The sequence below is a fragment of the Pongo pygmaeus genome, chromosome 2 (assembly GCF_028885625.2).
Source record: "Pongo pygmaeus isolate AG05252 chromosome 2, NHGRI_mPonPyg2-v2.0_pri, whole genome shotgun sequence".
NCBI lineage: Eukaryota > Metazoa > Chordata > Mammalia > Primates > Hominidae > Pongo > Pongo pygmaeus.
In genome coordinates, this window is record NC_085930.1 from 47,817,549 (window position 1) to 47,844,775 (window position 27,227).

General features: G+C 34.7%; 1 protein-coding gene across 3 annotated transcripts in view; it reads right to left on the reverse strand.

Annotated features, from left to right (window-relative positions):
* ZBTB20 (zinc finger and BTB domain containing 20) overlaps positions 1-27,227 on the reverse strand; it is an 838,685-nt gene that overhangs the window by 780,963 nt on the left and 30,495 nt on the right. The window contains exon 1 of one of the 3 annotated variants that reach the window (XM_054482788.2): positions 8,679-8,815. The exons of the other annotated variants lie outside the window; for them this stretch is intronic. The gene's annotated coding sequence lies outside the window, so the exon portion shown is untranslated. Of the gene's footprint in view, positions 1-8,678; positions 8,816-27,227 lie in introns of those variants that run through there. 3 annotated transcript variants of the gene reach the window in all.

Sequence of the window (27,227 nt, forward strand, 5' to 3'; positions counted from 1 at the left end):
AGCTAGAATTAAAAATTATCTTTACATCAAAGTCAATTACAATTGTGAATAGGCAATGCCTTGTTTTCATAATCAAAAAGAGAAAATGGTCATTTTAATATAAAAGGAAGAAGGTAATTTATAAAGGGATGTTTAGGCAGGAAGTGGTATCAGAAGCTGTTTTTCCAAAGTAAAAAGGCTCCAAACTTATCTACAACAAAGAAATGTGTATTTTATATATATATATATATATATAAAAAACACACATATATATAATACCTCTATATATATATATATATACACGAGAATGTTATAAACCAGCTAGACATAATCATTTGTTTAGACCTCAAATATTTGTATAGCTCTGTGCTGAATGCCAATAGAAGGTTCTGGAAGATGAATAAGAAGCTCAAGAAGCTCAAGGTTTAGTTGGAAGATGTGCTTACAAACAATGGCAATACAATGTGAGAGGTGATATTGCCAAGTTATGCATATAAAAGTTGCTGTGGGAATGTGAAAGAAGGAGCACCTCAATGCCTGAAATGACTGAGCTTAAGTGAGTATCTCTGACAATCCCTGTCTTCTCCATTTCCAATTCTACACTAAATACATCCCTGTTTATGCCTAGAATTGTTAAAGAATTTTTTATATACCCTGGTAGGAGAAAAGTAGTAAAGTGCACATATCCTAACTTTTTCTTGGGTAATAAGAAATTTCAAAGACTAAAACATATTATGGAATTTTGGTACGGCTACTACGAAATCAGGGCCTGAAACAATTTGCCAATTTTTTGCAAATGTCCTGTTTTTTTGTTGTTGTTTGTTTTTTTCACTAACTCATGCATCAGTTACTTGCACAGCAACAGAGACACAAGGTGGCACTGTCGTGCTGACATTCATTTCAGGGTCCTTTCTAAATGGACAAATTTGTAAGAGGCAGAATAGACCCTATTGTGACAACTAACACCACAGTTGTAATACTGGCCGACTGGGTCTACCAACATTAACACTGGCCTAAAGAGGAGTATTTTGCATTTCATGAATATCATATCACGCCTATACAGAAATAGGACATATTCTCTGATGACTTCTCCAAAATGTCATGTGTGTATTCATAGAAATGTCCAAAGACATAGAGTGCAGCTTTGCCATTAGGAAGTCAGAAGTGAACTGCTTGCTATTGGCAAGGCAGTGGACACGGATCGCCTCTCCATCTAGTGGCCAGCGGAGAGGACTGGAGCCATAGTAACCATGTTGCACTTCATTTCATTAAAAACAGCCCTTTTACCAAATCACCCATAGGCAATTAAGTCAGTTTGTCTGACAAATGACAATTTTTGCTTTATGGCATTTGTTCAATCATTAAACAGACTCAATAATACATTATGATATGTAGTTAAGCTAAGAAAAATCATCATCACAAAATTAAAGTGCCTGTACTCTCCCAAGCCACATAAATGTCCGTTATTCTTCCCTTATTACCTAACTTTTCTCCATTTATTTGTGACTTTTAGATAGAAAATGCAAGCAAGATTATCTACATATATAGCTACTTAAAATCACACAGTCTTTAAAATGAAAAAATATTTTAAAAAGCTTTCCCCTCATTTTACAGGAAGGAAGCTGAGGGACAGAGAGATCATGATATACTCAAAAACCAGACCTCCAGGTTTAACCACTTTAAATCCTTTTTGGTATTGATTAATACCTCCTGATTCCCCAGGAAATGCTTTTTGTACCACACCATAAAGTTTCTTTCAACATACCAGAAAAATAATTTCTAAAAATGTTTTTTATTCATATATTTTCAGGCTAAGGTGATATGAGTGAAACTATTGTGTATAGGCCCTACCACATCTTCATATCCATAGGTATATTTTGAATGTGTTATAAGAACACAATTATTTTTATATTAAGGAATTACAGTCATTCAACATTTAGAAAGCAAAAAAGCAAGTGGGGTAGGGAATAGGTGGATGTGCTGGTCAAAATTACTATACAAAAAATGGTTTCAGAAAGCCATTATGTGAAACAACCTGAATTCATTCAGACTGTTAGAAAAGTTGTTTTTTGTTTTGTTTCATATAAATTATTTGACTTTATTTTGTTTTTAAAAAGGAAACACATTTATCCAGCTAATCACTTCATCTATTTTAATTCAGCACATGATGCTGTTTGGGGGCATGTTTTGGGAATGCGTTGTTGGTAAAGCTTCTTATCAAAACAAACGAAATCTGTCCACCAACTATAAAAATCTGCTCACAACTCCGAACCCAAGAATTAAAGGGCAAAAGGTATGAAGGAAACCTGGCAGTGGATGTTCTAGAAATGTGAGATGTTTTGACTTTTTCTTCTATGATCTTCTTTGGTGGTACCACTGGAATCTGTCTTGCAGTGCAGAGGGAATTTAGATAGATCTGCTTTAGAGAGATGCAAAAACTAATGCTGTACAGATAAGTCAAATGCCTTTTAACGGGAGTTAGGGAAGAAGTCTTTTTATTTCATTATACTTCTAAGTTTAGAAGCTTCAAAAGCACCAACCCCTCAGCCACCCTCAGCTTTACCCCTGTACCCTCAGCTTTATCCCTTTACATTATCTCAACTTATCTCTACTTGTTTCTTAATCATCTCTAGTCGTCTCCCTTCTAGAAATGAGGTGAGGGGATAAAGATCACTGTTGATTTGGAGAACTAGAGAAAGTAAGGACTAATATAAAAAGTAAGTTATTTTTGCCTTACCTAAAGCTAAGGTAATAGGTACAAGTCACCAAGAAGTGGAGAAATTAGTAAATATGTTCAGAACCAGAGTATATTTATTGGGCCAAGAAGAATTTTAATGTGTCCAGTATTTAAGAAGAAAAAAAACAAAAAATTTATAAAGTCACCCTTACAAAGTATTTGCCTAGTCTATTTAAATAATAAAAGAGAGGAACATTTTCTCACTGTTTAAATGTCTTGGTGCCTAAATAAGATATTTTTGTTTATTTAAAATGAAGACACATAGTTTTCACATACACATATATATCAACTAGAAAAATTACATAGCCTGGAACATTTCTAGTTTTCTGCTAGTAATAGCTTTTTTTTTTTTTTAACTAAGTTTTAAGTTGCTACCTGAACAAACTGACAACATTAATTTTCTCTCAATTACATTCCATTTACAGGAAAGAAGTTCATACTATAAAAGGAATTGCAACAACAAATCACAATTTAATTACAACAGTAATTCACAGAAAATTTTTGAAAAGGTAAAAATGGCAAATATCTAAGCTAATTCAGTAAAAAACAAAAATGTAAAGCCTTCTAAAAATTAGAGAAAATCAAAATTTAAATAATTTTAAATGTTTGATTTTAAAAAGTTTAAATTAAGAATTTTCCCAATAACAAAAATAGTACTACTATGTGTAAGATTCATAATTATTGCCATTTCTACATTTTTAGTTACAACCAATTGGGCATCTTTTCGATATCCCAAAACCCCAACCTAATACCATAATTTTATATTTGTTGAATGTAAATCCTTACATTAGTAATGTAATATAAAAACTTTCAAATAGATTGACCTTTTAAATGCATAATATGAACATTAAATTCATCATATCTCAAGACACAGAAGTATTCAGTGCCAAAATTACTTCCAATATCAAGAAGGTAAACATATTATGCTATAATTACCACATTTTCTATCAGAGTTTCAAAGGTAAGACTGAATATTCAGAATTAATAAAAAATATGTTCTTCTTCCCTCTGGAAACTAGATGAATCAATGAACTCATAGTCCTTGTTCCTTGTCTCAGTATTCTCACTTGAAAGTCAGTAGCCAGCTTTCCCCAAGTTAAGACAATTACAAAGGTTGCACTGGTTAACTGAATTACAAAACACCAAGGCTAGAGTTTCAGCTGAGTGTCAAAAGATTCCAGAAAGGCAAGCTCCATGTCCTCAAGCTGATTACTTTCAAACGAACTATAGAATTACCAAAAGGCTTGATCCTGGAGTATAAGAGAGGTTATGAAGCCAAAGTCAAGCATAATTTTTCCACAGTTTGGTACAGAAATAGCATGCCACTTATTCATTATTACAGTTGAACAGCTACAGTGGCAAAAAAAAAAAAAAAAAAAAAAAAAGCCCTTTTTCTTATAAGCCCTTGAATGCTGTTTCTAACATCGGCTGTAGTGGTTACTACATACATTATAGTAATCATAGATAGCATATTTCTTCCCATAGCCTCATCAGCTTGCCCATGCTGAATTAGAACTAGGGGAGCTCAAGGATATTTTGATACATTAAACATAATTGTCATCAACATTATTCGATGATTAATGTATAATATCTACGTAATAGGAAAACATGAATTCAGGCATTCTCTAGAATATCTAGAATAGGTATACTGCCTTCAGGCTTTTGGTAAAGAATAAAGTTGATCTTGCTAGTTTATTTGACATTGGCTATAGTTCCTGGAGATTATGCAAAATGCTAGAATTTATTTAAGCAATGGAAATGTATGAAATGGGTTTTTCAAGAAAATTACAAGTTTCAAGTTTTGTAAAATACCTACACACCTATACATGACTTGAAAGCTTGGTGTAAAGTATCAAATGTAAATGCTGACTGTATTAGCATTATAAATAATTCATAGTAATTGTATAAAATAACAAAAATGGCTTACACAGTATGAAACAAATTATTTTAAAGATTTGGTTTCTAATTTAATGATAACTCTGGCAGGTACACACTTGTCCGATTGCTAGTGTTTATTGTCCTTGATGGAGGGTAAACTGTTTCTATGTAGGTAATAACTGATTTCTATAATGTCCCTGAAATAGTTACATAGCCGTGCAAATGAAAATATTTAGAGGTTCTTTTCAGTACTTTGTGACTTCTTATGGTAACTTAGATCTTCACTGGTTAAGAAAGTAAGGGATGAGGATACTATTTTACTTATGTTGTACAGTAAAACATGTTTCCCACCAAAAATGTAGTTTGCTAAAATATATTTATAAAGTGACCTCCAAGATAAGCCAGCTTTAATGTCCATTTTCAACATTTAGACTTCAGAGACCACCCTTGAGGCTGAAGAACTCAGGAGCTAGCAGCATTCAAAGAATATCAACACCAGTTATTCTTTTGCCAGAAAAGATCGCTAGTTAGCAATATTAGCCAGGTGCTGCTGCTTCAACATACCTTGCCAGATGTTGGGGTAACACGTTTGCTCAGGGCCTGAATTTGGCTTCCTATGTGGCGGCATGACCGGCCACTGCTGAGAGTTGGGCAAGTCCATGAACACATCCACTGATAATTTCTATATTTATAGAAAGCCAGAACATGTGTAGATAATCACACAATTAGATATTTATGTAGTGCCAGATTTTATGAATACGAGAATTTGTTAATTAGCACAAGGACTAATCATTAAAATTCAAAAATAGATAAATAAACAGGAATGCCATTTATTTGTTAACATTTCATGGGGAAAGTATGCAGCTGCTATCCTTTTGATGAATATAGGCTTCTGGAGATAAAAGTGTGCAGAATAAAAAGTATCTGCAATTTTTGAAACCCTAATGAGTAAAATCCAATAAATCACTATATAGTCTTTACATTAAAAATAATCATAGTGATTCTCCTCTTAAGTTAAAAAAGAAGAAAAAGTTTAAACTGGCATATGCTTAGCATTTGAATTATATGGTCTGGCATTCCATTTTATTTTATTTTATTTATTTATTTATTTTGAGATGCAGTCTCGCTCTGTCACCAGGCTGCAGTGCAGTGGCACGATCTCGGCTCACTACAACCTCCACCTCCCGGGTTCAAGGGATTCTCCTACCTCAGCCTCCCGAGTAGCTGAGACTACAGGCATGTGCCACCATGCCCAGGTAGTTTTTGTATTTTTTTTTTAGTAGAGATGGGGTTTCACCATGTTGGCCAGGATAGTCTCGATCTCCCGACCCCGTGATCTGCCCGCCTTGCCCTCCCAAAGTGCCCTATTTTTTTTTTTTTAAATCTAGTGTTTGGTCCTTTTCAAAGAGCCAAAGCTGATTTTCATCAGATAGGAGTTAAAAAGCACACACACGTCACTCAGTACCAAATTGTTTTAGCTACAGGGCATGGCAAAGCATGAAGTAACTTCTTAGAGCACTTCCTCATGTGGGTGTGTTAGATAACTGTCTGCTCCAACATTAAAATGAAACACACTGTGACCTGACCAAGACTTTGGGGATCTAAACAGGCAGATCTCATGTGCTGATAGGAAAAGCCCACTATAACCAATAAGGCTGATTAATGAATTTTTCTGGTATTCTGTAGCGCTCCTGTGACGCAAGCCTTTCCAGCTTTCCAAATCCCTATACAGCAGAGTACAGTGGTTTTAAGTTTATTTATGCACATTTTATAATGTCCTTCTGTATTTAGATTGTGACAGTCCCTCCCAGAAAAGGCCAAGATTATTTCTCATACTAAAAATATTTTAGATCTACTGAAGGTTAAGAATTATAATGCAAAAGAAAACATATACACATTCTAAAAATTAAACCAAACATAAAAATGACTACATTATTACTTGCTTTTATTCTTGCTAGAAGGTTAAAGGAAATTTTCATTTTCTCTTGAAACTCTCTCCATTTTTTGTTTGCTTGTGGTTAACATAAACATACATAAAGTGAAATTTTTAAAAATATTGTATCTGAAAAGAAGCTGTGATGTATTTATCCATACATGTATGACTTCGTATCATATATGCACATGTATGCACAGATATCACCACTATATGTGTGTACAGAAAAAGAGAATGACTGATCAAGACATAGATGAAAGATTTCTATTGATAAAAACAGTAGAATTTTAGATGGTCCTCACAAGGCTAACACAGAAAATGACAGGTGCATGAGACATGCACACTTTTGACATACAGTATTAGTTTTGAAACAAATTTTTGGGTCACCGTCAGAAATGGCATAAAGTATATATAAAATTGTATTTGAAAAACAAAATTATTGTGTACCATATTAACATAAAATACTCTCCTAAAGTTCCCGTTAGACCTTAGGGAAAAAAATCTCTGACGGGACCTGATTGAGCGTACTTAGTATTTGTACTACTCTTGGTCAAAGCCAGCCTATCCAGTTTAAAAAAACTGTTCAGGCAAGACAAGCAAATTGAAAGTCTCAGAATTAATTTTTTAAAAGAAGAGGTAAAAAAGTCTTTTAGCAGCAAAAGTTCATCACCTTCCTGAAATAATGGATTTTTAATAAACATTTTACTAGGTTTGAACCTTGAGAATGTGTTTGGGAATCTGCTCTAGCGTCCCAGGTGGGTTAAGAATATTGCTTTATGGACTTCTTTGTGTTGTCAGAGAAGCCTAATGGAATTAAGGGGGAAAAAAGTCTGCCACTTCTATTAAATAAATAATTTATTACAAAAAGATGACTGTTATTATCAAAGATCTCTACAGATCAGCATCCATTTTCTAACATTGCTCTGTATATGCCGAAACATTTGCGTGTCTATGTGATTTAAATTTTATCAAATGAAGAGCAGTTTTACTTTGACAAATCTGAAATAAAATTCCATTAAGAAGTCCATTTCAAATGGCCCTTATTAAAATAATCCTTTCAATTTTGAAGAACACTATTCTGGGAAAACTCTTCAACAATGTCTGCTAGTTTGAAATGTAACTTTTCCCACTATAAAAAAGAAAAAAAAGAAATAAAGGAAAAGAAAGCACCACAAAACTGAATTTGAAATAAAAAATATATTATTTATGCTCCCCAAAATGTTAAATGAATACTTACAGTTGTTGTGCAAGATGGCCTGATACACTTCATAGCTTCCACTTTGTAAAAAGATGGCCAGCCCCTCACTCCACCCTCCCCAAGCATAAACAGTAACATACTAAAAGGAAACTGTCCTAGGATAAAAACTGCTTGTTAAGAAAGTTCGCATTCTTACTAACCAAAGTGATATTCCTATAAATGTAAAAGCCCATCTGCAAAATAAAAGTTAGAAAACAGAATACCTTATTTGTTTAAAAATACATCCCCCAGATGCAATGTTTCTATGTGTGTGATGACAAAAATAATTACTCGATTCTTACCCACCCTCAGCAACTACCCCTCACCTTATGTCCAATGGCATTAAATAAACATGCTGGCAAAAAGTATTCAACCTGCTTCAAGGATTTAAACTGTAAATATGGACTTTAAACTTCAACATAAAACAAAGAACAAGAGTCTCACTTTAGTAATACCCACACTGGCACTGCAGCTAAAACTCATTGGCAAATAACTAACAAAACCGAGTTAGCAATAAATAAGGACAATATGATATATAGACAGACAGATGGAATTGCATAAACAGACAAGAAAAGCAAAGAGACAAACATACGGAAGGGTCTGTTTTAAAAGAGTGAAAGATTCTGATTTATTTGGTACTTTAGTGAGAAAAATAGATTTGTTTGTAATTATTTTTAAAGTAACAAAACTGAATCACAAGGGCACACCCCTAAGTAAGTAGGAAGAAAATTAGTAAAGGGTAGGCCTCCTACAGATGTTCTAAATTTTAAGCTAGCACTAGCTCTGTCAAACTTAAATCTGGAAATTAAAATTCAAGCAGGAAAGAATAAAGGCATTGGGGGCTAAAGGAGATGACAGAGGGGGCATTGAGGAAGCAGGATTTTTTTTTTTTTTAAGAAAGTTGTCTGCCCTACCTTCTTCCCCAGCGCTGAGTTTCTCTTCTTATAATCGGTGTCTCCCTGGAAGTACAGTGTGAGTGGTAATGACTGCCTGCCTCCCTAATGAGTCCATTTTCCTGCTCTTGATGTTGTGTATATACACACACTGCAACCTACCTTACAAACCACAGAGACGGGAAGAGAGAGAGAGAGCAAGAGAGAGGAGGGAGGGGGGAAGAGAGGGAGAGAGAGACAGAGACAGAGCAAGCGAGTAAGAGAGAGAGAAGAGGAGAGAGAGAGAGAGAAAGAAAAACAGAAAGAAACAGAGAGAAAGGCACAGACAAAGCCCTCCTACCAGACAGCAGACAGCTCTCCTTCCCCTATCCAGCAAAATGCAACTCGTCTAATGCAGCAACAGGTTCAGTATTGCCAGACTAACAGAGTGAAAAAGGTATAGTCTCTGTATCATTATTGCTTGCAAATAAACAGTTTAAGAGCAGCTGGCTCCACCTTCTTTATTTATGCTCCATTATGAGGAATGTATTGTTTCAGTTCTGGCAGTACATGTAATTATCATAAATACATTTTTTGCATATAAGCAGGAAATAGTGAAATGCATAGCTTATTTGTGCAATCTTTTAAATGTATTTTTTAATGTGAGAAGAATGTGAACAAATCAGCTCTGACAAAAGCCTAGTAATGATTTTAAAGTCAGAGCAGTCTTAAAGGAGGCTCTGTAAGAAACAGACTCCATACAATAGGAAAACTGATCTCAGACAAAACTGATAACTGCAAAGAAGAAATCATTGCTCAGTTAATAAATCGAGACCATATACAAAATTGCAGACTTACAAAATTACAGACCAAAACAGAATTAAGCTTAATTAAGTAACTAATAGGCTAGGAACCTAGAAGAAGGGAGATTGGCTTCTCATTTAAAGCATCTAGCTGTACAAACATCACAATGCAATGTACTCTGTGTGAACAGGTGCAATGCGTATAGTACATAGTGGTACAACGACAGAAATAAATCCTATAAGAAGCTACCATCACAATCAGGATGAGATTTCATAGAATATGGGACGGAAACTACAGCAATTACCCTTAATCTTTTATTAGGAGGGAAAAATAAAAATAATCAATGCTTCTAAATAAACTTGCCTTAAAAGAGAAAAAAAACAGTTTTTCTTTGTCTGATACTTCTAACCAGATTTTTTCTATATTCTAGTTCCAAAATTATGATGTTATTATACTCCTCACCCCATCACATGCTTCCCACCCACTTTCCCCACTCCTAGGTGCCCTTTCTCCTGTAAGTGATATATTTGCAGCTATAGAATTACAAACATCAGAAAACAGAAATAGTTTTAAGCCACTCTCCTCGTCCCCCAATTTTTAAAAACTAGACTCTGCTTGACGAGTCATATCTCCTTCTAGCACTATTATCTATCTAGACAGCCACCTTCCTTAATATATTTCTATACAGTTTGGCTATGTGTCATTTAGATGGGACTTAAGAACATTATAATAGAGGTAAAATTTTCTAAAAAATATTTACACACAAATAAAAAATATAAGTGCATTTGACTTATTCAAACCCTGCGTTTGGGCAACAATAATCCTAAGTATATTAATTGTAAAAATCATCCTTTTTATGTGGTTTTGTGTATTAACATGCTTCAAAAATTAGAATATGTCCCTCTGCATAAACAAAACTACCTTGAAACAACAGCTTCAATTATTTTGTTTAAAAAAAATCAGTTTTCAATTAAAAAATTAAATAACTTTCAACATATAACTTATAGATCAACTGAATCTTCACCTTATTCACAAAAATCCTTAAGAATGTCAAATAAATTTTGGGTCATGTTTAGAATACAGATCAATATTGCTTTAGCTATTTTCAGGTGGCTAACCTACAGCATAGACATTACAATGTAATATCTACCTATACATTATACAAACTATCCTGGGAAAATTTCTAGTAAGAAACCAAGAGTCCAGACCACTCTAGTCTCATTGTAATCCACCAATTCAACCTCTCTAGTGCTGCAGTAGTATATCACCCTCCCAAGGGTGGATGATTAAGAGGAGACAGACACACACTAAAAATGATTTAACAGTCTCCTACTTCAGGTCACTTGTCTGTAGAGAAACTTTTCCAAAATATATTTAGTGTGCCCAAGGTACCAGCATGTATCTCCTCCTCACTATTTGGCCTGGCAGCTCTGCTTTTCTACTATTGCCCTATTGCTTCTCCGAAGCTTTATTAAAATGTATTAAGAAAAATGTCAATTAAAAAAACACATAAACCTCAGAGTTTGACAGATGGATTTGAATTAGATATTTGTATTTTCTGAATTTTTAAAATAAGGTTCTAGGTATTTTATTTTGTTTCATTTTGTTTTTATTCAAGGAGAAGACAGTATTTGGTTTCTACCAGCAGGAATCAAAAGGAATATAAAGGACCATGAAGGCTCTTTTCTAAAAAACAACCTGAGAGCTAAATTTAAAAGGAAAACAAATCTTTTGGCTTAGTGAAAAATGAGACTGGGCACAGTGGCTCACACCATAATCCCAGCACTTTGGGAGGCCGAGGCAGGAGGATCACAAGGTCAGGAGTTCGAGACCAGACTGGCCAACATGGTGAAACCCCGTCTCTACTAAAAATACAAAAATTAGCTGGGGGTGGTGGTGCATGCCTCTAGTCCCAGCTGCTCAGGAGGCTGAGGCAGGAGAATCACTTGAACCCAGGAGTTGGAGGCTGCAGTGAGCCAAGATCACACCACTGCACTCCAGCCTGGGCAACAGAGCAAGACTCCATCTCAAATTAAAAAAAAAAAAAAGTTGAAGAAGAAGAAGAATGTACAACATCTCAAAACTTTTCCCATATCTGTACATTTTACTAGATTCAAAGCACAATAAGTGGTACATTGTTAGTACTTACTGGAATTCAACATACACTTTCCCTAGTTGGGACTGGAGACAATAAGGTCTGAAGAAATCATTGTAATTGGCTACCATACTATGGAAGTTATAAAGTTATTTAATTAATTTGCTTCATGTGTTGATATGTCATGGGGCAATTTGGTTCTGTAGAAAGACCCTAAAGTGGAAGTTAAAAGCTGGTTCTGTCCCAAATTAATCTATAGATTCAATTCAATCCCAATCAAAATCCCAGAAAGTTATTTTGTGGATATGAACTAAATGATTCTAAAATTTATATGGAGAGGCAAAAGACTCAAAATAACCAACATAATATTGAAAGAGAAGAACAAAGTTGGACAAATGAAACTACCAGACTTCAGGACTTACTATAAAGCTACAGTAATCAAGAATGCATGATACTGGCAAAAGAATAGACACAGCAGATCAATGGAACAAAATAGACAGCCCAGGAGAAGGCCCACATATGTATAGTCAACTTATCTTTGACTTAAAAGGAAAAGCAATACAATGGAGCAAAGACAGTATTTCCAACAAGTGGTGACAGAACGACTGGACATCTATATGCAAAAAAATAAATCCAGACGCAGACTTTACACTCTTCACATAAATTAACTCAAAATGGATGGATCATAAACCTAAATGTAAAATGCAAAACTCTAAGACTCCTAAATAGGAAAAAATCTGGATAACTCTGGGTTTCACAATGACTATTTTAGATACAACACCAAAGACATAATCCATGAAAGAAATAATTGATAAGCTGGATTTAATTCAAATTAAAAAGTTCTACTCTGCAAAAGACAGTGTAAAGGTAATGAAAAGACAAGCCACAGACTGGAAGAAAATATTTGCAAAAGATGTATCTCATAAAGGACTGTTATCTAAAACATGCAAAGAATTCTTAAAACTCAACAATAAGAAAATATTATAACCTGATTAAAAACGGGCGGAAGACTTTAACAGGCACCTCACCAAAGAAGATATACAGATGGCAAATAAGCATATGAAAGGGGCTCCATATTATATGTCACTGGGGAAATGCACATTAAAAATAACAATGACATACCACTACACATGTAATAGAATGGCCTAAACTCACAGCACTGACAGCACCAAATGATGATAAGGATGTGGAGCAACAGGAACTCTCATTCATTGTTGGTAGGAATGAAAAATGGTACAGCCACTTTGGAAGACAGTTTGGCAGTTTCTTACAAAACTAAACACATATACGATCCAGCAATTTCTCTGGTTGGTATTTATGCAAAGGAATTGAAAACTTATGCCCACACAAAAACCTACACACAGATGTTTATGGTAACTTTATTCATAATTGCCAATACTTGGAAGAAATTAATATGCCCATTAGTAGATGAATGGATAAATTATGGTACATCCAGGCAGTGAAATATTATTTAGTGCTAAAACGAAATGAGATATCAAGCCATGAAAAGACATGTAGGAAACTTAAATGCATATTACTAAGCAAAAGAAGCCAATCTGAAAAGATTGCCTTCTATCCACTGTACGTATCTGTACACTATATGATTCCAACTATATGACATTCTGAAAAGGCAAAACCATGGAGACAGCAAAAACTCATTGTTTGCAAGAGTTTAGGGTAGAGAGAGGGATGAACAGGAAGAACACAGGATTTTCAAGGCAGTGAAACTACTTTGTATAATACAATAGTGACAGATAGACGTCATTATACATTTGTTCAGACCCACAGAAGGCACAACACCAAGAGTGAACCTTAATGTAAACTATGGGCCTGGAGTAATAACAATATGTCAAAGTTGGCTTATCATATGTAACAAATATATGACTCTGATGGGGGATACTGATGATAGGGGAGGCTGCGCATGTGTGAAGGCAGGGGGTATACAAGAAATCTCTGTACCTCCCCATCAATTTTACTATGAAACTAAAATTACTCAAAAAAAAAAAAGTATATTAAACAATAAATTAAAAGAAAATTGGTTCTGGTCCCAGCATTGCCACAAATAGCTTGCACACCCTGGGCAAGTCATGCAACCATCCTGAGTTTCAGTTTCTTCCTATGCTAAAAATAATAAATTTAAAAGGACGGAATTGAACAGCATATCATAATAATAGTTATTATAGCCAATGCTTAAGTGCTTACTATGTGTCAGGAACTGTTCTAAGTACTTTTTATTTCTTAACTCTTTAAAGCCTAACAATTACCCTATGATGTAGGAATTATTTTTAGTCTCATTTTCCAGATGAAGAAAAAGAGAGATTAAGTGACTTGCCTGAGATCACATAGCATAATAATAATGATAGGATTTGAACCCAGCCTGTCTAGCTTAAAGTTTATGTGTTTAATCCCTACACCATACTGTTTTACCCAATACCTAAAGATAGTTAAGGCCCCATCCAGCCATAAGATTCTGTGGTTGTGAGTCAAATCTAGTAAGTCCTGATGATTTCTTACCCTATCTTGCTTACTAACACAGAATAGTGAAAATTTGCTGTTCAATACCCATAGCTCTCAATACGTTTGATTTAATGGTACCCAGCAACTCCATCTAAAGTACATACTCTATCATGCATTCTTAAAGGTTGCATAGTTCAAGATTCAAATATCTAATAGTAATGCAAATAATTGTTTAAAGAACTAAATAATAAACACAATAAAACATTTCCTATTTTCTATAGCCTGAGAAAGGAATAAAAAAGCAAGAATTCAATTGTAAAGGATTTGTGTATTTTTGGGGTTTTGTTTGTTTGTTTGTTTGTTTTTTGAGACAGCTCCGTCGCCCAGGCTGGAGTGCAGTGGTGCAATCTCGGCTCACTGCAACCTTCGCCTCCCCAGTTCAAGCGATTCTCCTGCCTCAGCCTCCTGACTAGCTGGGATTACAGGCGCGTGCCACCATGCCTGGCTAATTTTTGTATTTTTAGTAGAGACAGGATTTCACCATGTTGGTCAGGCTGGTCTCAAATTCCTGACCTCATGATCCGCCCGCTTCAGCCTCCCAAAGTGCTGGGATTACAGGCATGAGCCACCATGCCCGGACAAGAAAAGTCTGGGATTAGTGGGTCAAAATGAGTAATTGCTACACTAAGTAAATGACTTTGCCATTGAGGACACCACCATAAAGTTAATTGTAAGTGGCGTAATTAGACAATAATTCTTTTTTTTTTTTTTTTTTGAAACGGAGTCTCACTCTGTCGCCCAGGCTGTAGTGAAGTGGCCCGATCTTAGCTCGCTGCAAGCTCTGCCTCCCGGGTTCACACCATTCTCCTGCCTCAGCCTCCCGAGTAGCTGGGACTACAGGTGCCGGCCACCATGCCCAGCTAATTTTTTGTATTTTTAGTAGAAACAGGGTTTCAACGTGTTAGCCAGGATGGTCTCGATCTCCTGACCTTGTGTTCCGCCCGCCTCAGCCTCCCAAAGTACTGGGATTACAGGCATGAGCCACTGCGCCTGGCCAATTAGGCAATAATTCTTAACCCTAGTCATCTATTTTAAAATTGTATCCCATCGAGCCCAAGGACAATAGTAGGCCAGGAGTACCATCCTTAAATGGGAAGAGTTGCATATCTAATTTAAATTCTAATCAACAAATGTTTAAATTTAAAACTAAAATAAAGTATTACATGTAAACTAAGTCATTGGAAGTACATTTATTATGGCCGGAGGATTTTATATGCCTCCCCTCCCTACAAGACTAGGAGACTCCCTCCCCACCATCGCCACCTTCTTCCCCTCTGCCCCCCAGAGCAGAGACCCTACTTATTAAGCTTTGTTGTTCTAGCATCTGGCAGTACACTTGTAATATATCTGAAGCTCAAAAAAGTTTTCCTGAAAGAATGAATGACTAAACAAACAACAGTACATAGGGTTTATAAACCTTGGTTAATTAAAAACTTAAATAAATTTGAGCTATAAGGATGATATAAACAAGTAAATAGCATTTCGAAAAATGTATTAAGTCACATATTAAACATATCCTTATCTTAAGATCTTGTGACAAACAAAAATAGAAAAAGTAATCTTCAACTTTGCTGTATGTTTGAAAGAATTTCACAATAAAAATTTGGATAAGGCTGCATGCAGTGGCTCATGCCTGTAATCTCAGCACTTTGGGAGGCCAAGGTAGGAGGCTCACTTGAATCTAGGAGTTAGAGACCAGCCTGGACAAAATACTGAGACCGCATGTCTATAAAAAAATCAGCCTTGTGTGATGGCATGCACCTGTAGTCCTAGCTACTTGGGAGGCTGAGGTGAGAGGATTTCTTGAGCCCAGGAAGTCAAAGCAGCAGTGAGCTATGGTTCCACCACTGCACTCCAACCTAGGTGACAGAGTGAGACTGTGTCAAAAAAAAAAAAAAGTTTGTTAAAAAAAGTATTCATATCTCACACCAGTCAGAATGGGGATTATTAAAAAGTCAAGAAACAATAGATGCTGGCAAGGCTGCAGAGAAATATGAACGCTTTTACACTGTTGGTGGGAATGTTCAACCATTGTGGAAGACAGTGTGGCGATTCCTCAAGGATCTAGAACCAGAAATGCCATCTGACCCCACAATCCCATTACTGGGTATATACCCAAAGGAATATAAATCATTCTACTATAAAGATACATGCACACGTATGTTTACTGCAGCACTATTTACAATAGCAAACATGGAACCAACCAAAATGCCCATCAATAACAGACTGGATAAAGAAAATGTTGTACATATACACCATGGAATACTATGCAGCCATAAAAGGAATGAGATCATGTCCTTTGCATGGACATAGATGAATCTGGAAGACATCATCCTCAGCAAACTAACACAGGAATAGAAAACACCGCATGTTCTCACTCATATGTGGGAGCTGAACAATGAGAACACATGGACACAGGGAGGGGAACGACATACACCAGGGCCTGTCGGAGGGTGGGGGGGTGAGAGGAGGGAGAGCATCAGGACAAACAGCTAATGCATGCGGGGCTTAAAACCTAGATGACGGGTTGATAGGTGCAGCAAACCACGGTGGCACACATATACCTATGTAACAAATGTAGAGGTTCTGCGCATGTATCCTGGAACTTAAAAAAAAAAAAAAGATATTCCCATACAACTATCAGAATTTCAATAAACATCATTTCTGAAAAGAAAATTCAGCTTGCCTTCACATTTCATTTATCTATTATTTCTTTCACATCTATAACATAAGTGTTTGTAAAAGGCTGAAGTTGGCTTCAGAGTACTTCATAGGAATGGAATTGTCCTCCTTGAGGAAAACATCTTGATAAGGTGCTGGAGTCAGAGAGTGAGGCATAAATAATTCTTGTGGGGTTAAACTGTACTACATAAAAAATGAGTAACAATTTGAAGTTATGGGAGCACAGAGATGAGAGGGAGGAAGAAGAGGAGTAGTGGGAATTTCCCAATGTAAACGTGGCCAGATTTTTTTAAGTAATGCCTAATAATAAATTCTATGAAGTTTATGTTTTGTGATGCAAATATTCTCCTTCTCTCCAAACTTTCAGGAAAGGATAATGTATATTCTACAGTCTTATATAGTAGTAGAATGAAGAATCAAATAATGAAAAAAATGAAGTTATTGCCTCACATTCACAAATATACTGTAGCCTTTATAATCACGGCAGTTTCCTAATAAGACAGAAAATATTCCCGGAGTTCCTCGGAGTGACCATTGGTAGAGTGAACAGTGGCCAGTGAATAGTAAATAGCAAAGAGTAGAAAATCAAAAGTATCTTTAATACAGAATGACTCATATCTATATATGAGTCATTTTCCACAATTGTAAAGGAGAAATATGACCATGGGGAAAAGTGGCATGGAGTTTAGTATCTGAATGATATTATGCTATTATAGCTGTTGTTACTACTCCTATAAGCTGATCTTAAATGATATTATCTTTAGAAATTTAGAAGAGGGTACTTTTGTGACACAATCAATAAATGCTAAATCAATGGATTACAAAACATAAAAATGTTATTTGTAATATCTCCCTGGCTCCAGAACAACGTATTAGACACATATACTATATGAACTCTTCCTGCTGCCTGGTCAATCCTCTCTACTAAACAATCTACAACAATGCCAGCAACTATCTTAGAAGTTTCCACATCTACATAATTTACTTATATGTACAGTTTATATTTAATACAAAAGGAAAGGAAAGAGAAACTACAGAGTGCATTCTATAGGAAAAATAAAAGTCACAGAGAAGATATAAAAGATACATCTTAATTGCCATAGATGTTTGTCAAGCAGGTTGGTGAGATCCTTACTGTCTGACCTGGTGAGGCTATACTCAAAAACTCAATAGTCTTCATATCTTTCCAACATACCAAAGTTGCTACTATTAATAAGAATGCTTTATTAAAAGTTATCTCTACTACATGTGTCAGAAACTCAGCCCAACATACACTTTCTCATTTAATCCCCCAACAGCATTAAAAGAAAAGAAATCTCATTTTCAGATTATACACAAACAAAAAGAGGCCCAAAGACACAGACCTAATAAGTAGCAAACGTCGGGCCTAACATCTATCCAAATGGAATGTGTAAGGAATAGAAGGAGGGGCTTTATAAAATTACTCCAAAAATTATCTAGAATAATAGACTGGTGATATTAGGTAGAAAAAGAAGACTAATGATGGGGAACAGATTTGAAAGGATATATGTTCCCTAGATAATTTCAAAACTTAAATTTTATATTTGTTTGAGGAAAAGTATATTAAGTATCTTAAAGTAAAATTTAAAGAAAGGATAATGGAAAAGACTAGTATATTAAAAAATAACTTTCAAAAGCGACGAAAGAAACATACCATGAACCAGTTTGATTAAAGAGTTGGAAACATTAGGCGGGGCACCGTGGCTCACGCCTGTAATCCCAGCACTTTGGGAGGCCGAGGCGGGCAGATCACCTGAGGTCAAGAGTTCGCGACCAGCCTGGCCAACATGGCGAAACTCCGTCTCTACTAAAAATACAAAAAAATTAGCTGGGCATAGTGGCACATGCCTGTAATCCCAGCTACTCGGGAGGCTGAGGCAAGAGAATCACTTGAATCCAGGAGGCGGAGGTTGCAGTGAGCAGAGATCACGCCACTGCACTCCAGCCTGGGCGACAGAGAGGGACTCTGTCTTAGAAAAAAAGAAAAAAAAAGAGTTGGAAATATTAATAACAATCTGTCCAGCAATTTTGAAGCCAGTTATTAATAACGGAGTCAGCATGATAGCAGCCTGCTAAGTCCTCTGAGGCAACAGGCCATAGGGATGATTCAAAATGGGTAGAAATGGTATCTTTTATTTTTAAGAAAAATCACTTAACCCCAATAAGCTGTAGGCTTATAGCCATAACTTTTTAAAAAATGTATAAGGTCAGATCAAAAGTTTTTATAACATAATCTACATAAAATATCTATCTTCTTCATTTGTATTAAATACAAAAAATTACTTTACAGTATATACATTCAGAATGTATGTCCGATATGTTTGGTAGGATTCTTGTAAAACAAAAATTTGAAATGAATTACATTAAATTTTATTTTACACTTATATTGGGTATTTCAAAATTGTCATTTACTTAATTTTGACTAGTTTATCAGTTTATATCTCAGTGAAGAGAACTGTACATAAAACAAATCCGGCCGGGTGTGGTGGCTCACGGCTGTAATCCCAGCACCTTGGGAGGCCAAGGCAGGTAAATCACCTAAGGTTGGGAGTTTGAGACCAGCCTGGCCAACATGGTAAAATGCCATCTCTACTAAAAATACAAAAATTATCCGGGCTAGGTGGCATGTGCCCGTAATCCCACCTACCCAAGAGGCTGAGACAGGAAAAATCACTGGAACCTGGGAAGCAGAGGCTGCAGTGAGCCAAGCTTGCGCCACTACACTCGAGCTTGGGCAACAGAGTGAGACTCTATCTCAAAAAAATAAAAATAAAAAATAAATAAATAAAAATAAATAAAACAAATCCTCCTTCATGTTAAATGTCCACACATTTGAATGGATTGAATTTACTTATCACTAAATATGATGTACTACTCTATTTCAAACTGATGGCACTTTACCACTGAAAATGTGATAACTGGATCTTCCATAACACAAATAATACTCCCAACGTCATTTAAACCTATGTGAAATTTGAATATCAAACAGTATCTCACCAGTTGAGAAAACAATTTTATTAGTAATCAACAAAAGAACACTGCCCATAATGAAATCTGTATTAATTGCAAAAAGAGTTATGAAAGAAATAAATCATTATTATGGATTTTATTTTAAAAATTAAATGGTCTGGGACTCCCAATACATACCTCTTATGATGTTTTATCTGAAGGTCACAAACGGAAATAAACTGCAAACCACTGTAAGCTAATATCTTAATAAAATTCATGTAACTTTTGTCTAAAGTAATTAAAATTCTCTCCCTAATATTTTTCCACCAATAAATGCACTTAATACCCACTCAATAATTAATTTGCACTTTAGCAGTTTAATCAGATGTTTAAAAATACATATTTACAATAAAACAATAGATATTACAGAATATTTGATAACATAAAATAATTCGATAATTAAATTCTGAAGTTTTCCAGGCACTATATTTTTACTATTACTATCATTTTAAGTTACCTTAATAAGTGTATAGAAATAAATAATAAATTAGAGAAGTTTTAGGTAGTGGTGAGTGGCAGTCAAAATATTTATAGCTCATAAGGAATGGGCACAGAAGAAATGTTACCATGACTAATCAAAACAGATGCTGGCTGTAAATACAGTGGGTATTCCCTGAGTATCAACCCTAATTTAGGTGTCAAATCAAAATCCATCTCTTAAAGCAAATCAAGAAAAGTGAAGTAATATGTAGTTTTACCACTGAGTTCCTTCCCCTACTCTCAAGAAATTGATTCACCAATTATTAAAAAGTGTATGCTCCATCAGTAAAAATATTTAAAACTCTGCACAGATCACTGTTAGTTCTCAACTCCATTCCTATCTAAACTTTAGATTATTACTAAAATTTTAAGGCTCTTCCATATTTGGGTGTGTATGTTCTATTACATTTTTTGTGCTTAGATTTACCTTTTATTTTTTAATTGACATATAGTATTTATACATATTTATGGGGTACATGTGATATTTTGTTACATGCATAAAATGTGTAATGACAAAGTCGGGGTATTTAGGTTATCCATCACCCTGAGTATTTATAATTTCTATGTGGTTTTCTTTTTTTTTTTTTTTTTTGAGTACTCTCTTCTAGCTATTTTGCAATATAGAATATTCTTATTAACTACAGTCACCCTACTCTGCTATTGAACATTAGAACTTCTTTTATCTAATTGAACATTTGTACCCATTAACCAACCTCTCTTCATCCTCTCCCAACCCACTCAATCCTCCCAGCCTCTATTATCTATCATTCTACTTTCTGCCTCCTTGAGATCAACATTTTAGCTCCCACATGAGTGAGAACACGAGATATTTGTATTTCTGTGCTTGGCTTATTTCACTTAACATAATGACCTCCAGCTCCATTCACGTTGCTGCAAATGACATTTCCTTCTGTCTTATGGCCAAATAGTATTTCATTGTGTGTATATATGCCACATTTTCTTTATCCATTTGTCCACTGATGGACACTTAGGTTTAATTTCATATCTTTGCTACTATGAATAGCGCTGCAATAAACATGGGAGTGCAGGTGTTCCTTTGATATACTGATTTCTTTTTGAGGGGGATACTCAATAGAGATTGCAAGATGATCTGTTTTTCATTTTTTGAAAAATGTCCATACTGTTTTTCATAGTGGCTGTACTAATATACATTCCCATCAACAGTGTATAAGAGTTCCCTTTTCTCTACATCCTTACCAGCATCTGTTATTTTCTGTCTTTTTAATAATAGCCATTCTGACCAGTGTAAGATGTTATCTCATTGTGGGTTTTGATTTGCATTTCTTTGATGATTAGTGATGTTGAGCATTTTTCCTATACCTATTGGCCATTTGTATGTCTTCTTCTGAGAAATGTCTATTCATGTCCTTTGCCCACTTTTTAATGCAATTAATTGTTTTTACTGTTGAGTTGTTTGAGTTCGTTATATATTCTGGTTATTAGTCCCTTGTCAGAAGAATAGTTTGCAAATATTTTCTGCTGTGTTTAAAAGGTTTAATTTTAAAAAACAACAACAACAATGACATCCTACAGCAGTTATGTGTCTATTGACTTCGATTTATTCACTAAAATAGTTTGCATATAAATGATGGGTGAATTCCTCTTCTAGGCACTCTTTCTGTGGTAGAAGTTAAAAACTACAATTCTTAGATGGCTTTGCCAGAATACGAAGCATTGGTATAAGATCAAAGGCAAAGACAGACTTCTTCCTGCCTCCTGCTTTTGGCACTGAAAATCTCAGCAATGGTGCTCCAACAGGCTCTGCAGCACAGAACTCTTGGTATCTAGGCTCTGGACTGCTGATTGCAACACTGGTTATGCAAGTGCAGAACAATGCAAGTGCAGAACAACAGCAGCCACCACAAGTGACTGGAAGCTCCAGCAGCTGTGACAAGCACAACAGAATTCAAGAAATTACATATTATCCTGGATTCTTGAAGTGTCCATAGGAGTGCGGACACCTGGCTTCCTACAATGCAGTGAGATTGGTGATTCCAACAGCCACAGCAAAATGTGGAAGCAGCAGCAGCAGCGGCAGCATAATACTTATAAGCTCTGGATAACAAAACTTTCCCTTGCTTTCTGAAGGAATTTGTTACTAAATAATATTGCCGCCTTCTATTTGCTCCACCAGACTTTCCAACACTTTTGTAATCAGTTCCCTGGATTGAAGTTCCTCTTTTCTGAGTCATTTCTGTTTGTCTGGGCATTGATTAATATAAGCCCATACTCCAATATATGCATAATTATTTATAATATACATACATTACTACAATACATACATTACAGAACATGCAGCAATAGATATTTTAAAAGACTGAGGTAAACAAGAAGTAAACATTCTAAATTTGGGGCTCTATTTATCAACAATTTTAAAACATTTTGCTCTTACCGAAGAGCAAACTGCTCTTGATGCTCTTACTGAAAAACATTAAAACAAAAATTTGAGTAAATATGTGTTTCTCTATGTCTTGGCTTGGTTTTACACTTTGTAAAACAGTCATCTGAAAATACAGTACTATTTTCAGGTTACTTAGATATAATGGTTGCGATGGGTGCAGAGGAGGGGTGGTGGTAAGTTGAGGGAGAAAGCCTCACAAAATAGTAAATTCAAATGGAAGAAAAGTATCAATGGCTGTGATTACTACATCAAAATAATCAATTTTTAATACTAATGGCCAATTATGTAAAATACTTTGTTGAAATTTAGCTAGTAAATTTCCATCTTCACAGATGTAATAAGTCATTCCTATAAACTAAGAGGTGTAGCATTTTATTTTTTAACAAAAGGATTTTAAAATCAATTTAAAGATTACATTTGAAAGATCTTAAAATAAGTTATAACATTATGTTCCAAGTTTTAAAAAATATGCCAATACATTTTTGTACAATTTTCAATGTATATAGAAACTAGTTTTACAATTACATTGGTTTTTGGCAAGAAAATCACATTGTAATGAAAAGAATTACAAACATTCACTATGAAATGTTTTCTCCATAACCACAGGTCCTTCAAAAAGCAGTTACTTTCTCACTCATTATTAGTACTACTACTTTAAAAAGACAGATCGAATATGTTATTTTTCAAAAATATACATTAGAGAGCATAGTATTGACAGTCACCTGTCATAACAGAAAAGGTGAGCAAAATCAGGACCCTTGTCATTCTGTAAAAGAAAAATGCATAATTGCCATAAATTTCTTATTACTTCTCAATACTCTACCACTGGATAACCAGTGAACCTCAAGTGGTGCAAATGATATTCATGGCCCATTCTCCGTCTTATTACAAAGTATCATAAAGAGTCCACTAAAATTTTAAGATTCTTTCACATTTGGTAACGTATTTTTGACTACATTTTAAAGCTTTAACTTAAAAAACAAAAACAAAGTGACTACATCAATGATGTCCTACAGCACTTGTGTGTACTTATGACTTCAATTTATTTGTTAAAATAGCTTGTCTGTAAAAGACTGAAGGGATTTCATGTGTAGAAGTAGTTCTGTAACCTGCCTCAGCAAGCTTTTTTCTATTCCATTCAAACCAACCACTCCAATATTCTAAAACTATGTAACTATAGATAACATAGATTTTCAAGAACACACTGTTTTAGTGTAGGGCAGTATTTTGCTGTTTAGCCACAATCTTCTCCAGTGATTATTTTGGTGATTTACAACAACATAGTTCTTCGAATTATTTCAATTGAGCCTAGCAAATATCATTGGATGAAATGTTAGAAATATTGGTACTTTCATTTAACTATAAACATTCCACACTGCATAATTTGTTCAATACTTGTTTTTGTAAATCTTCAGCAATGTTTTCTGTACATATTCTAGCAGTATTTGCTGACAAATGTGATATTGTTTGTTGCCATATTATTTTTCATACATTATTTCAGCCATTATTGCTCTTGAAGAACAGTGTTTCCAATGGTAAATATGTTTGTATTTTAATATCAAGTTTTTTTAAATCCCCAAAAGTCTTCTAAGTGTTCATAATATGTTTCAGGGATGTTCTTGTTCAAATGGGCTTGGATTATTAGTATCATCTTTTCTATGCTTTTTTTCAGTCAGTTGTCTGTTTTGTAAGAGTTAGTTTTAGTTAAACTAATCTGTCACTAATCTGTGACTCCACATAACAAGGCACAGACAACATTTAGTAGCTCCAACTCTTTAACAAACTCCACTCTCTCCCATCAGGATGTTCTGTTTAAGTTGCAATGCATGTAAATAATGCTATGATATTGCCCAGCTCTATCTGGGCATATTAACTGCTGGTAACTTTAACTTCTTAGATTTTTAAAATAAAAAACACAAATAACAATTTTTATTTCTTCTCAAACCCTAATGCATCATCTTGCATATTTCTTGGAATGCACGGACTTTATTTTTGAGGCCACTATTCTATAGTATGGGCTTTGGACTCAGATTTTAAAAATATTTATTGGCTATGTATACTTAAGCAGGTTACTTATCCATGAGTCTCATATAGCTTATCTATAAAATAAGAATAACTATATCACAGAACTGTTTGATAACTACATTAGATTGATAATAAGAGATAACATTTTTGTGAACATACAAAGTGCAAGGCTCTAGTCAAAGCACACAAAATTTATTAATTCTTGAGTACGGTGTCTACACACAATGAGCATTTGATAAATATTAGTTTTCTTCCCCAGGAAAGAGAGACAGAGAGAGACAGAGACAGAGAGAAAGAAAAAGAGAGCAAGAGAAAGAGAGATTAACTGTTCAAAATAAGCAATATTTATTAGGGCAAATAAAGTTGGTTGTTTACATGCCTATCTCTTCCACAAAACCTCAAGGCTCCTAATCATGCTGTAGTCATCATGTATCTGTATTCAAAGCACAAAGATCTGAATATGTTATGTGCTCAACAATTAAATAAATATTGTTAAGTGAATATACATAGGGTGACACCATAGCTTGCTGTTTATTATCTGTAAAAATTACAGCAAATCCAGCAGTGACAGGATGTTCAATTAACTGCACAACCATTGCAAAACATGCTACTGTTTTTGCCAAATTCTATTATACTGTTGCAGAAAGGGTAACACTCTCCAGAGCTTTTGAAAATACAGTACTCTTTGATTATTTGTACTAACAGATGGGACATACGGTATGGATAATCCAAAAATAATTTGTTTGGATTTTGAAATGTGTTTTCATATTTATATCTAAGCATTGGCATACCTAATATTCTATAAGAATGAATGTACTTTGAACAACAAGAGTATGAAAAGCTGACTTAGAAAAAAGTTTAACACAAATTAGTTTCTCTTATCTTTTTCCTTAACACTTCTGTGTAACCTATACCACTTTGATTACTCCAACTACATAGAACTCACCTTTTCCCAGACCTTATCAGATTATCTAAATGTTGGTTTCTACAGGAATATTTTCCGTATAAAACAGGGAGTTCTCATCAATAAATCTGAAATCAAGTTTGCCTAGGTATTATTAAAAAACAATCAACAGAAATATAAAATATGTCATCTGCTTCAAAATTAGGAATTTTTATTTTTAATAAATTATTTTATTCCTTTGTGTATTACAAACCATTAATGTCCTCCACAACTCTTTTTTTTTTCAGTTAAGAAACCAGAGGTAGAGAAAAACTAGCTTGTGATATACAATATTTAGTTATGTAATCCATCTGATATCTCACAAGTTTTCCTGTCAAATTCATAGTGCTCTTATTTTTTTAAAAGATAAATAAATTATTGTGAAATGCTTAAATATAGTAAAAGGAGGAATAATAAATGCAAGGCATCACTGTGTCTCAATGAGAAACTGAAAGATTAGCTTTTCATCTTACTCTTAATTATTCATGGGCCATACACTCTATCTCTAGGTGTATGGGAAGCAGAGTGCTTCGGTAGAAAGAACGTGGGCTTTAAAGTCAAAGCCTGGATTTGAAAGAAGCTTCCACATTCACTACTTGTGACCTTAAACAAGTTACTATTTTTCCAGAATTTCAGTTTCCTCATAGCAAAGAGAAGGCAAAAGTATTAAATGAGAACATATATAAAGTGTTTAACCCTTAGGAAATATTCATTACATAGTAATCCAATTCCTACCTTTCTTCCCAAACCAGAAATTCTCAAATTTTGTTGTATTGTAGATCTCTTCTTTTTTAATTTTTATTTTTTAGAGATGGAGTCTCACTCTGTTGCCCAGGCTAGAGTGCAGTTGTGTGGTAATAGCTTACTGCAGACTCAAACTCCTGTGCTCAAGCAACCCTCCCACCTCAGCCTCTGCAGAGTGGCTGGAACTACATGTGTGTGCTACTGTTCCTGGTTTGTATTATTATAGATCTCTTCTAACTACTAATGATTCACATCAATAATTGATACTTCTCTATCACATAAGTTATAAAATTTCTTCACATAAACTGTTGAATTAAATCCTCACTGTCACTCTGTAATCAGACTTTAACCTAGGTCAACCAGCGCACTCAACATTCCATCAAGCCTGCTCCCCTATTTTTAAAAAAAGTCCTCACCACAACTAACCGTTTTACACTAAGAAAGTGACATCTAATGATAATAAATATTATTAAACTATTTGGCTAGGTCCAAATAAGGACATATTCACATAAATATCACTAGTGGTTCTAGGACCTAAAACTTCACCTGGTACAAAATTTTTTTTTTTTTTTTTTTTTGAGACGGAGTCTCGCTCTGTCGCCCGGGCTGGATGGAGTGCAGTAGCGCGATCTCCACTCACTGCAAGCTCCGCCTTCTGGGCTCACGCCAAGTACAAATGTTTTTGTAACACTTTCCTACAAAATAGCTTATGAAACAAATTTAAGAAAATATGCTCACATGAAAACTTTTAATAGCTATTATGATTATTTTAGAAAGGGAATGACCCTCAAATAAAATTTAGTATATTTTCTATTCTTTAGTAACACATTAAATTTCCTCAGTATAATT